This window comes from Microcaecilia unicolor, chromosome 7 (genome assembly GCF_901765095.1).
Source record: "Microcaecilia unicolor chromosome 7, aMicUni1.1, whole genome shotgun sequence".
NCBI lineage: Eukaryota > Metazoa > Chordata > Amphibia > Gymnophiona > Siphonopidae > Microcaecilia > Microcaecilia unicolor.
The window spans coordinates 278,676,290-278,690,096 of record NC_044037.1 but is presented as its reverse complement, the minus strand read 5'-3'; the positions used below and the strand labels follow the sequence as shown (position 1 = coordinate 278,690,096).

Here is a 13,807-nt window from a genome sequence, read left to right as displayed (position 1 = left end):
GCGGGATTGCCGGGCATAAACGTTATTCTATAAACTGCGTCTAACTTAAGTGTTGCTTATAGAATACTGCTTTTTTTTTGGAGCCATATATAGAATCGAGCCCTATTTGCATATGTGCAATGGTTCACAAACATGCACTCTTTCAAAACAGTGTACGCTCTTCTGCTTCCCTTGAAGACAAAAGGCAAAACAATGAAAGAAGCAAACACTCTAGGAAATTTTCCAGCTCCACAACCCTAGCTGTAGGACCACTTCTGTAGACCTCAGTTGCCTTAGGGCTTGAAGTTGAAACAAATGAAGTCAGGAACCTTGAATTTAAAGGCTGGAGTAGATAATAGAAGCCTTGTCTCAAACTTTCTACATTAGACACATCAAGGTAAATTTACCTTTATATTATTTCATCTGAAAGGCTGAAAAAACACAGATAGGTAACTTGAACATTTGCCATCACCTATTCTGCTCTAATGCACATCTTTTGTAAATGTGAATTCATCTAATTTTTGCAATAACCTAGAAATAGCATGAAAACATATAGCCCAAAAGAACCTTTTACGGAGATGGGAAGGCAGTAGAATTAGAAGACATGAAATGAGATGGAAGGGGGGCAGACTCAAGAAAAATGTCAGGAAGTATTTTTTCATGGAGAGAGTGGTGGATACTTGGAATGCCCTCCCATGGGAGGTGGTGGAGATGAAAACGGTAACGGAATTCAAAAATGTGTGGGATAAAAATAAAGTAATCCAGAAGGAATGGATCCTCAGAAGCTTAGCGGAGATTGGGTGGCAGCACCGGTGGTGAGAGGCGCAGCCATTGGTTAGGAGGCGGGGCTAGTGCTGGGCAGACTTCTGTAGTCTGTGCCCTGAGAGTGGCAGATACAAATCAAGGTCAGGTATGCACATAAAGTAGCACATATGAGTTTGTCTTGTTGGGCAGACTGGATGGACTTTAAGGTCTTTCTCTGCCATCATCTACTATGTTACTATGTATTAGCATCCCTTTACGTGAACATGCAGTTTGAAAAGTACACTGTTGCTTGGTTGTTTTAAAATGAAAGGAACCAAAAATGGTGGACACCAAGGGCCAAATTTAGTAAATGGTGTTTTCAAAATGGCGGCCGAGACTTCCCGCGGTAGTCACCCGCAAGACTTCCACAGGGAGTCTCGGCCGCCATTTTTAAAATACAGTGGTGCCAGGTGGGGAGGGGGAATAGCGGCAGCCCAGTGGGCCGGGTAGGAAAGAAAATGTTCCCCCACTCCCGCTAAGGCCACTAGCTCACCAGCAGCATTCCGGGCATCCGGGCAGAGCCTCTGGGCCCTCGGGCACTGCCCGGTTGCCTGAATTTTCAGTCCGCCCCTGGATCCCATGATAGACAGAAAGCCTCCAAAAGTTATACCTTGAGAAGGGGAGTGAAAGAGGATAAACTTTTGATGACAGAATTAGGTTTGGTGGACCTTTGGAGAACGTTATACTTGAAGAAACTAGACTTTACTTTGTACTCCAGCGCTCGTGCATTGAATTCCAGAATAGTCTAGTCATTTACACACATATGTGGACCTGCTGATTCTTGTAAATACTTTTACTCAGGAAAAGGCGTGGAGGAAGAATTGTCGGAGAGTCTAATTACCCTGCTAAAAGACTTCTGAATACTGTCCTTCAAAAAGAGAACAATCTTTTCAAGGAAGGTTTATTATTTTTAAGGATTTAGCCAAAATCAGATCAAAACAGAGCATATATCATAGTTATTTGGCCAGCTGAATCTAAAAAAGCTTAAACTGGACACTGAGGAGAAGTCTTCAAGTTCAGTACTGCAGTGAGCTGATTTAATTTTAAAAAGTAGAAAAGTAAACTTTCGGTCTTTAGAAAAATGCCATGAAGCAAGATTCAGATATAAAGGAGGTTTCAGACCACCAGAACAATCAAGGCTCTCCTTATAGTTTATCAAGTGATACTAGTAGAAACATAGAAACATGATGGCAGATACAGGCCATATGACCCATCCAGTCTGCCCATCCTCTGTAACCCCTAATTCTTCCTGTTCCTAAGCGATCCCACATGCTTATCCCACGCCTTTTTAAATTCTGGAACAGTCCTCAACTCCACCACCTCCACCGGGAGACCATTCCACGCCTCCACCACCCTTTCTGTGAAACAATACTTCCTTAGGTTACTCCTAAGCCTATTCCCTCTTAACTTTGCCATATGCACCCTCATTCCAGAGCTCTCCTTCATTTGAAAAAGGCTCTCTTCCTGTACATAAATGCCCTTGAGATATTTAAACGTTTCTATCATGTCTCCTCTCTTCCAGTGTATACATGTTGAGGTTCATAAGCCTGTCCTTATAATTTTTGCATTCAAGACTGCTTACTAATTTTGTAGCCGCCCTCTGGACCAACTAGTAATCATAAGTGCAAATAAATAGCTCTTAATCAGAAATGTAATGAGTTTCTGTAACAAATTCTGCAAGATTTTACATGCACAAGTCAAATTTCCAGTGTCACAACATAAGCATATTTTACCCCCCAGAGACTGAACATACTTATTTCAATCGGAGCATTAGGGGTTAATGTTATAATAGGGCACCTCTAACAATTTTGAAAAAGATGATCTATTTTATAAAGACAACATACACTTAAACAACATAAGCCTTAGGAAAATGACCCCAAAGAAGAGGATAGAAAGTTGCATTATTTCCCACCCTTGAGTGAAAGTCAAAAGACAAGACACAACTCACTAAATGTTGCCTTGGGCATCTTACAATCTGGATGCCACCCTTATACATATATAGAATGTTAAATAATTTCTGGTTTTAAAAGGGGAAAAAATGAAATCAGGTGTATTATTTCCACTAATATTGGACAATAAGAATGTTTCCACGAAATTAATTGACTATACAACGTCTTGGGTTTGAAAAAGCCAACCAGACGATCAATGTGGAATAATGATTCAGATAAATATTAACTGGGGATAATCAGGTTAATACCACGTTTTCTTGGTTTACTGTTGTTTAATTGATTCCCTTGTCTTGTTTCACTCTCCCTATTTATTTTGTGGTCTAAGAAAGAGAAAGATTGTATATAATCTATTTATCTAGTTGAGATTGTTTTCTTCTAATAATGTATTAATGTACAGTCATATCTGTATTACTGTTTGCAAGTGATCCTTGTAAAATGAAAAATTATAAATAATTTAAATAGAATGCTTCTGCTGGGATATCCAACTCCAATCTCACTATTCACTCTTTGCATGCTGACAAAAATGTACTTCTGTAATGCTCTAGAGGTCACAATATTTATTAGATGAAATGAACTACTGTGATAACTACCACGGAGGTGTTTTTAGCAAATGGATCTTACCAGCTCCCTACACTCTCTATGTTCCGTTCTTCTTTATACAAGAGACACATTGTTTGGCAAGGCACCAATGTGTCCCGACAAAATAATTAGCAGAGGTGAAAGAAGATGAGGACTAAGACAATAAATGCCATTTCTTCAGTTTCAAGTTAATTTTTAGGAATCTCTAAATTGTGCCTGCTTTAGAGAAACAGAATTTATGAACAAGGAATAACCTTCAGTTAAATGTACGTCTTAATTCCAAGTTGGTTGGAAGAGCTTTGAGAAACTTGGCAGCCTTCTTTGACTCATAATTGCTGTAACTACTTATCTTCCAATGCTATCAACTCAACTCCACTTGCCAAGACCAACTGCAATATATTAACTTGATTTATCAGCAATATATTGAGTCGTCGAGGAAAATGGTAAAGTACAAACTAAATATTTAGCACAAGTAAGATACTTCCAGGAGCTCATACTGTATTGTTGAATTTTATTATCTTGCCGAAGGAATAAAAAATAAAAATCTGGAAACCAAACCGGTGAATCTCAAGAGGCTGAACTAATTTCTTTGACTTATGACTCATGTTGCTGGAGAAGGATGAGGAAGAAGGGGTGGGTTCTTCTTTGCTTCAATAGATCTGTCTGCGATTTTTTTGGCATTGAAGAAACCAGGAAACAGAGACATTAATACAAAAAGCAGTGGAAAAATACCCAGAAAATAAGACTACACTGAAGCAAGGGAGGCTCCAAAGGAATGCCAAAAAAATACTTTTTCTGAAAAGGGTGGATACCTGAAATGGAATTCCAGTTCAGGCGGTAAGAGCCAACATAGTGATAGAATTCAAGCATGCAGGAGACAAACACAAAGGACCTTAGCAGCAGCGGGAGGAAGGAAGGTCACCACAAGATTTGATTTAATTTATATACCACTTGGAACTACAAAACATCAATCAGTTCATACATGCAAAACCTAATAAATATGATATGTAGCAAGAGAAAGGTTTCTCTGTATGAGTAAGAAAGTTTTCTGAAGTCTCTGCTCCTAAATGTTTGTGTGCTTAAGATGATGTGATGTGATACGATTCTTGTATCCTGCTAACCTCTACTTATTAGTGGTTCAAAGTGAGTAACAAAGCAAACTAAGGACCTCTTTTACAAAGCCGAGCTACCGATTCTTGGTGCGGCAAATGAGAGAAAGTCCATTCATTTCCTATGGGCTGCCTTCCTCTCATTTGCCGCTAGAGAATCGCTAGCATGACTTTGTGAAAGAAGCCCTAAAATAACTACTTAAAAAATTAAGACAGAAACCTTTTGAACAGATAATTCTTTAAATTCTTTGAAGTTCAGAAGAAGGGAGTGAAAGCCAAAAGTGAGGGGCCTGATAACTAAAAGAAGCTTCCAAAATCTTTTTATATCTAACTTTTGAAAATGAAGGTAAAATTGCGCAAAATGGATCGCTAACTTTCAAGATTCCATGAACAGAAGGAAAAGAAATTAATCTAAAAAGATAAGCTGGAGATGCGTCATCAAACATTTTAAAAATTATACAGGTCAACTTAAATAAAACTCGAGACTGAACAGGAAGCCAGTGAAGAGAAATAAAAGCAGATATAATGGAGGAAGGGTTAAGAGACCTATTACTGTCAGTGGGTGCTCTCCTTCCAGGATTTTGGAAGGAACTGTAAGAAGCCCTGAGATTAGAGCTAACGGGAGAAGATGTCAGCACAGCAAGGACACTGGAGGGAGCCCAGGAGGGCTCAAGGACTTCTAATGGAAGCAAAAGGAGAGGGAATACCCCTAGGGTTACCATATGGCTCCAGAAAAAGGAGGACGGATTGAGCCAGCCGGGTTTCACTTCCATTGCTTTCAATGGAAGTAATTGAGCCAGCCGGGTTTTACTTCCATTGCTTTCAATGGAAGTAATTGAGCCAGCCGGGTTTTACTTCCATTGCTTGGAAAGCAATGGAAGTAAAACCCGGCTGGCTCAATCCGTCCTCCTTTTTCTGGAGCCATATGGTAACCCTACTAGGCTGGTAGACCTAACTGAAAGAAGGCATTAGATAGATGGACAGAAGTAAGGAGCGTATAGAATGAGCCAGAGGTAATTGGTCAATGAGAACAGCAAAAGCCTACCAGTACTCAGACAAAGGGTGCCTGGGTGATCCCAGCCAGAGAGCATGCTTCCCTCAGGAGGTGTTGCAAAACAATGTACCCTACCTTGCCTACTGAGAAGTCTAGTCTATGGTGTGAGGGGCCGAACCCCAGTGCATTCCTAGCACCTAGAGGAATTCTTGAGATTTTTTGAGTGGATGTCTGCCTTTGGGAAAGGAAAGCCTTAATATCGTTTTGCGCCTTCCTCTAAGGTGGTATTTGGAACAAGATTTTGGATTTCTCTGCAGAGTCCAGGGCACCACACGATTGGGTACTTAAGTACTAAAAAGGTTTGTGATTTACTGTGAAAGTCCATTCTGTTGGAAGTGTCCTCTGTAGAGCAAGAAGAATGGATACAACCTAGGAACCAGCAAAGAGAGAAGTTGAAGAAGTACAATACAATACAATATAATAATAGCATTTATCTTCTGCTAGATACTCACAGTTCTCTGTGGATGGCAATAAAAATGACTAGAGAAGATAAAAAAAGGTGGGAGTGTAAGCCAGGCTATCCAAAGACTGAAACCAAAAGGTTCAATTAAAAATATGTGACGTTTTAATAGTTTTGTAACAAATAATAATAAAACAACTTTACATAGAGAACGACTCTAATAATAAAACAATTTTACATAGAGAACGACTCGACACAACCGTTGTGTTTCGGCCAGGTGGCCTACATCAGGAGTCTGATCGCTACGCTATTGGTGTTACAGCACGCAGCGGCAGAAGGATCACCCAATGAACGGTCTTTTTAAAGACCTTTTTAGATCCTGCCTGCAGATCTATCATTTGGTTTGTTTTTGAGCGGTGAGATTTTGAGATTTATAACTATTTATAATCTCCCTTCATTGGTTTAACGTAGTGATCAGACTCCTGATGTTATTATTTGTTACAAAACTATTACAACGTCACATATTTTTAATTGAACCTTTTGGTTTCAGTCTTTGGATAGCCTGGCTTACACTCCCACCCTTTTTATCTTCTTTATTCGCACCGTGGGATCTACTGAGTTCTCCACGTTTGTGGATTCTCTCTATTAAAAATGACTAGTCATTACTAGGAATTACAATATTATGACTCATTATATCTCATAATTTAAAAATTATAAGCCACTCAATACTGAAATTATTTCTGAAATAAAAATGTTTACAATTTATGATAAAAAGATATATGATCACTGTACAGCCTGATACCAGAAAAACCTAAAGAAGGATCTTAGCCAGTACATACACTAAGGAGGAAGGAACAGTAATTTGTGGATTTTTACAGGAACTTGCTACTAATTGTGTCATTCTCACTTGAACTACCTTGTTTGAATTGTAACTGTGATATTGCTGAATTTTTCCAAGGTTTTTACTGCTGTTTTATAAATACCTTATTTGCCAGTATTTATTCATTTATAAAAGGTTCATACCATTTTAATGAAAAAATCCATTCAAAATGATTCACAAGTACAAATTAAAAAAAACAGTAAAAGAAACAGGTGCAAATCAAAAACAGGCTTCATAGGAACACATGAAAAGCAAAGTGGATTGTTTAGTTTCTGGATTATCTCCGACTCTCCTCTAGCGTCAACTCTGTGCTTAGGCCCCTGCCGTCTTCAGCCTAGTACCCAGACCTCTGCAACCAGCTTTCCCCTCTCTCAACCACAGGGGCGACTCACTCCTCCTCTCCTTGGTAAACTTTAGTTCAAAAAACCTCACGCTCCTCTCCAGGACTGATTGCTCTCTACTCTTGATCACTTTTAGAAGTCGAGGTAGCATAAGTGCCACTCCACCCACTCTTCATCACACAAGATGGCAGACTGCCCAGCAAACTATGTGAAAAAAGAAAGCTAAAAATAAATGTGTACCTTTCAGTATTGGTGGGGACACAAACACCACAAATGCTCATTGTGGGATGACGTTGGCAGAGGGCAATAACACAAAAGTCAACGGCCTGGATAAGATAGTGATAACAAGGTAAAATGAGATCCAAGATGGCGCTGAACTGTGAGCAATCAAATGGAGAAGCTTGTGTCTTATCACAACAGTGCTTTTTAGAGAATATTCCCTGGGGTGGACTGGAGTTTCTATAGATTTGTAACAAATTCGTTGTGAACTCTCTGGGACTGGAAAGTCAATACACCAAAGTTCATTCAAGCTCAACATCATGTCTCTGACAGTAGCTAATGAAGGTCACAAGTACCTGGCACATCCCAAAAAATAGATCAACTTTCTCATAGCTTTCAAAGGACAAGCAATGACTCTCTCAAGTCTACATGACTAATAATTTGTTATGGACTTTTCCTCCAGGAACTTGTCCTAACCTCTTGAACCCTGTTATGTTAGTCAACTTGACCGCATCTTCCGGAAACAGATTTCAAAATTGAATTGTGTGCTACATTAAAAAAACAATGCTTCCTATGCTTTGCTTTCAGTCTACTTGGTTGGTGTTGATTGAAACGTTAATCAACTGTCCCCTATTCAAACATTCCATCGCACTCATAATTTTATAAGCTTCTATTACATCTCCACCTGTCCTAACTTCATGCGCCAAGTTAACTTGGGATCAGCTTGAATACTGGAACCAAAATGCCAGTTTGACGGCAGAGCATCCGCCAGAGAGAAGATGGAAGCCCCACTCCACACCAAGAACTGTCGTACCAGTAAAGCCATCTGCCATTGTAGCAGTTGATGATTTAACACTGGCATCTTCTGTGGGAGCTCCTCTTGCATTGAATTTAACTACTTTTGGGGATTCTGCCAGGTACTTGTGGCCTGGATTGGCCAAAACAGTATACTGGGTCAGATGACCTTTGGTCCAGGGCCGCCGAGAGACTGAGCCGACCCCCAGGATCATTGTCGCTGCTGTCTATCCCCCCCAGGATTGCTGCCACTGCGGCCCCCCAGGATCTCCGCCACTGCCACACACACACACCCCCGCCGCAACTACAAATACGTTGGCTGGCGAGGATCCCAAGGCCCCGCCAGCAGAAGAAGTCTTCCTCCAGTCTGCTCTTCACTCTGCCACAATTGCCTGCCTCACCCCTGAGGCTACTTTTTCTCTCACCTCACGCAAGCTCAGTTTCAAAACTGAACATGCGTGTCTTGAGGGGAAAAGCAGTCACTTATTTATTTATTTATTTATTGCATTTGTATCCCACATTTTCCCACCTTTTTGCGGGTTCAGTGTGGCTTACAATATGAGTTAAATGTTGGAAATACAATTTGTTACAGATTGGTTATGGATTACATTTTGCATAATTATGCGAAACAATTGAAGTGTCGTTGGGAGTGTAACAATGGAGCACAAACATTGAAACATTGGAAGGAAACAATGGGAGCTTAGAGGGCGATAAGAAGGCATAAAGACATATGATATATATCTTTCTGTGATTGAAGGTATGAATGATGTGATATTACGGGAATGAGAGTTCCGAGGTGAATGTGTGATGCATTCGTGAATAGTAGGTGTGGACTTTATGTGTTTTGGTTCTTTCCGTAAATCTTTTCGAAAAGATGGGTCTTCAATGATCTGCGGAAGGAAGCTTGCTCGTTGATTGTCCTTAAGTTGCGTGGCAGTGTATTCCAATACTGCATGCTCATGTGAGAAAAGGTTGATGCATGTAGCGTTTTGTATTTCACGCCTTTGCAATTGGGGAAGTGGAGGTTTAAGAAGGTTCGGGATGATCTTTTGGCGTTTCTGGGTGGTATATCTATTAACTCAGACATGTAGGCTGGGGCTTCGCCGTGAATGATTTTGTGGACTAATGTGCATACTTTAAAAGTTATGCGTTCCTTTAGTGGAAGCCAGTGTAGTTTCTCTCGTAATGGTTTTGCACTCTCATATTTTGGCTTTCCAAAGATGAGTCTGGCTGCCGTATTCTGGGCTGTTTGACGTTTTCTCAATGTTTGTTCTTTGCAACCTGCGTATAAGTGAGTTGCAGTAATCCAGATGGCTGAGCACAAGGGATTGTACTAGGCTGCGAAAGACGGATCTTGGGAAGTATGGTCTTATCCTTTTAAGTTTCCACATGCTGTAGAACATCTTTTTAGTTGTGTTGTTAGCATGAGTATCGAGCGTTAGGTGGCGGTCGATAGTGACTCCAAGGATCTTTAGCGTTTCTGAGATTTGAAGGTTCAGGTTTGGTGTGTTTATAGCTGTGAATTCTTTTGTGTTGTATTGGGAGGTGAGTATTAGGCATTGAGTTTTTTTCTGCGTAGTAGCAATGTGGCAGAGTGAAGAGCAGCGCTGGAGGAAGACTTGTTCTGCTGGCGTGGCATGGGGGGACCCCTGCCAGCCAAATCAGAGGCCCTGGCCCAAAGTCCTGCTGTGTCCGCTCCTCCCCAGCCTCCAATGGGGGCCTGGCGCTGGAGTTTTCTTCAGGAGCGAGAGAGAGGGAGACCCCAACACCAGTGCTGGGCCCCCCTTGGAGGTCAGACCTGGGGAATTTTGCCCCCCTCTCGGTGGCTCTGCTTTGGTCTGACCCAGTAAGACAGCTCTTATGTTCTTAATCTACACTATTTCAACCTCCAATAATCCTCACTGACCACCCTGAAAATATACTCAGAACATATTTTAATGAGATTATCTATAGAGACCATCCCTCTTCTCCTTCCCCTCCCTCTTTCACAAGAGCATTTTATTTGTCCTTGCCCAGGAAAAGCCAATATGAATGAGAAGGAGATACTGATGAGAATCACCTCTCAGTGTATATAGCCTAACTTTAACCAGGCTTCTCTAGAACTTGGCCAAGCTAGAAGAGGTTCAAGTCACCTTGATGGCCTCTGCTAGAACATGATCTGAACTGGATTTTTATAACAAAAAATATGTTAAATATGCTTCTTTTCATAAGGAGTTTATCTATGCAACACAGGACTATCACTTTAGGAACTCATATTCTGCTTTGCTTTCCATGAAAATGCGTGAAACAATTTGAGAAAAATAGACATATTTTATGAACCATCAGTTAAAAGGATTTTTCTAGAAAATAAATTAAACCCCAGGAACATAGTGGTGAAAATGGGGTCCGGATAAATCTACCTGTTGTCATTCTGTCTTGTGATCTATGCTATTGCGTTAATTGCTTTTGCTAGCTTGGCTTTTCTTTGATATAGTTCAGCTCTGTTTAGTGGGTGGAGTAACATCCGCTCTCAGATTTCTATTTTTGGATCTTTCCCTTTTCTCAGGATAAATGTGACTGTGCTAATCTTTTTTATTGTAATTTCTTAATAATATGTTGGCAGTAGTACCCTCATTCCCTTGCTAAGGTCTTTAAAATCTAATTTCCTCTATCTGAGATAAATAATTGAATAGTGTTTTGCTTGAAATTACATTAAAAAAATAAGACAAAGATTAAAAAAATAAGACAAAGATTAAATATCAAGGGAAAAGGAGAGACAAGCAGGAGACTGGGGGAAAACAATTATGGCTCAAAACCACCACAAACATTTCTAAAGGTCCTTAACTGGAAATAATTTAAGCAGGCTGTCATACAATTTACAGGAACAAAAACACACAAGATATATTTTATTAATCAATAACAGGAGACCCCCAAATCGGTTGCTGGAGTACTACTACTTCACATTTCTAAAGCGCTACTAGGGTTACGCAGCGCTGTACAGTTTAACAAAGGACAGTCCCTGCTCGAAGGAGCTTACAATCTAAAGGACGAAATGTCAAGTTGGGGTAGTCTAGATTTCCTCAATAGTGGTATAATGGTTTTGTGCCGAAGGCGACATTGAAGAGGTGGGCTTTGAGCAAGGATTTGAAGATGGGCAGGGAAGGGGCCTGGCGTATGGGCTCAGGGAGTTTATTCCAGGCATGGGGTGAGGCAAGGCAGAAAGGGCGGAGCCTGGAATTGGCGGTGGTGGAGAAGGGTACTGAGAGGAGGGATTTGTCCTGTGAGTGGAGGTTACAGGTAGGAACGTAAGGGGAGATGAGGGTAGAGAGGTACAAGTTGCCTTGAAAAGTGACCAGCTTAGAACGCACCCAGTTTTCTTCAAAACAAATAATTTGTGATATTGTGCACCAAGAGCCCACGAAATAAGTGAAATCAACATTTTAAAAAAAAATGTAGCATTCATACTCCATAAAAGTTACCCCTGCCTAATAGATATAGGAGTTGCTTGCCGGGGAGGGGTGGGTAGGAGGCGGGAGGGGGAGGGGTAGTTTGGAGGTAGGATCTGGAGGTGGGTAAACGGACTGGGGGCCAATTGTCACGTTTTCAAAGCTGGAAACTGGGTTTGTGAGGCCTTGGGCCACTGCTACTGCTACTACTTAGCATTTCTATAGCGCTGCCAGGGTTACGCAGCGCTGTACAAGTTCAACATGGGGAAGGACCGTCCCTGCTCAAAAGAGCTTACAATCTAAAGGTTACAAACTATGTAGTCAGTGTAGGTATCATGAGTGGGGAAGGTGGTTATGCGCCAAAAGCAAGGGAGAAGAGATGGGCTTTGAGTAAGGACTTGAAGATGGGCAGGGAGGGCGCATGACGTATGGGCTCGGGAAGGCTGTTCCAGGCATATGGTGATGCGAGGCAGAAGGGGCGGAGTCTGGAGTTAGCGGTGGTGGAGAAGGGTACAGATAGGAGTGCTTTGTCCTGAGAGCGGAGGTTACGGGTGGGAACATAAGGGGAGAGGAGGGTAGAGAGGTAATGGGGGGCTGCAGATTGAGTGCATTTGAAGGTCAATAGGAGAAGCTTGAACTGTATACGGTAGCGGATCGGGAGCCAGTGAAGCGACTTGAGGAGAGGGGTGATATGAGAGTATCGGTTCACGCGGTAGATAAGACGTGCGGCGGAATTTTGGACAGATTGAAGGGGGGATAGGTGGCTAAGCGGGAGGCCAGCGAGGAGAAGGTTGCAATAGTCAAGACGAGAGGTAACGAGCGAGTGGACGAGGGTTCGGGTGGTCTGTTCAGAGAGGAATGGGCGAATTTTGCTAATATTATAGAGGAAGAAGCGACAGGTCTTAGCTGTCTGCTGGATATGGGCAGAGAAGGAGAGGGAGGAGTCGAAGATGACTCCGAGATTGCGGGCTGAAGCGACGGGGAGGATGAGGGCGTTGTCAACAGAGACGGAAAGTGGGGGAAGAGGAGAAGAGGGTTTGGGTGGAAAGACAAGGAGCTCAGTCTTTGCCATGTTCAGTTTCAGATGCCGGTTGGACATCCAGGCAGCGATGTCTGAAAGGCAGGCCGAAACTTTGGCCTGGGTTTCGACCGTGATGTCGGGAGTGGAGAGATAAAGCTGGGTGTCATCAGCATAGAGATGGTACTGGAAACCATGTGATGAGATCAGCGAGCCCAGGGAAGAGGTGTAGATCGAGAAAAGAAGCGGTCCAAGGACAGAACCTTGAGGAACTCCAACAGAGAGCGGGATGGGGGTGGAAGAAGAGCCATTAGAATATACTCTGAAGGTGCGATGGGAAAGATACGAAGAGAACCTTGTATCTTCGAGGAGCGGCAGTGGCAGGCAAAACCACCCCATGCTAGAGACAGGGCAGATCTCTGACAAACAGTTAGGCTTCACCTGCACCTGGCCACTTTCCACCAAGAGTTGAGCTCAAGGCTTCAGGTGGCTGGCAGGACTTACTGGACAGGGCAGGACTGGATAACAGCTAGGTAGCACAGGGACAGCAAGGCAGGGAAAGGATAGGCTAAAGGCCAGGACTGAAAGCTGCGAGCGGCCACTGAAACAGGGAATAAACACAGCTAGACAGGAGACTGAACTGAAAGCTGCAAGGAGCCACTGAAGCAGGAAACAAACACCGATAAACCCAGAACTAGACAAAGACCTACAAACAAGACACAAGACTGGGACATAAGCAATACAGTAAACAAGCAATACCCTAAACTAAACATAGACTAACTAGAACAGGCAAGACTTCAGGCAAGAACAAGAGCAAGGAAACAGGCTGAAGTGCAAAAACACCAACATACCAGGGCCTTAGACGCAATGCAAAGGCCAAGCAGCAAGGTTTCAGAATGGCTAATAAGCCCAGCAGCACCTGGAGCTCAGCTGCAACCATCACCAGGAAACTACGGGTGCTGTGTAGGTTCAATCCAAGCAAGCAAGTCTGGCAGCCCGGAAGATCCGGACCGGACTGAGCTAAAGTCTGGAACGGGCAGGAACAGCAAGACAGTCTATAGCAGTTCATAGCAGCCACCGGTTCTGGCCACCAGAGGGCAAGGTGAGCACAGACGTAACACCAATGTGTTTTGGTGAGGAAGATGATACTTGTAAAAAGCCAATGTCTCTGGGAACCTTGGTAATGTCTAGTATGCCCAGGTCCTTGGGAGGCTCTCCTGTGCAGAGGCTGGAGGCCGTATGGACTGGGGGCCTT

General features: G+C 42.5%; 1 protein-coding gene across 3 annotated transcripts in view; it reads right to left on the bottom strand.

Annotated features, from left to right (window-relative positions):
* Nucleotides 1–13,807, bottom strand: part of SLC12A8 (solute carrier family 12 member 8) — a 165,509-nt gene that overhangs the window by 69,786 nt on the left and 81,916 nt on the right. The gene's annotated exons all lie outside the window — the stretch shown is intronic.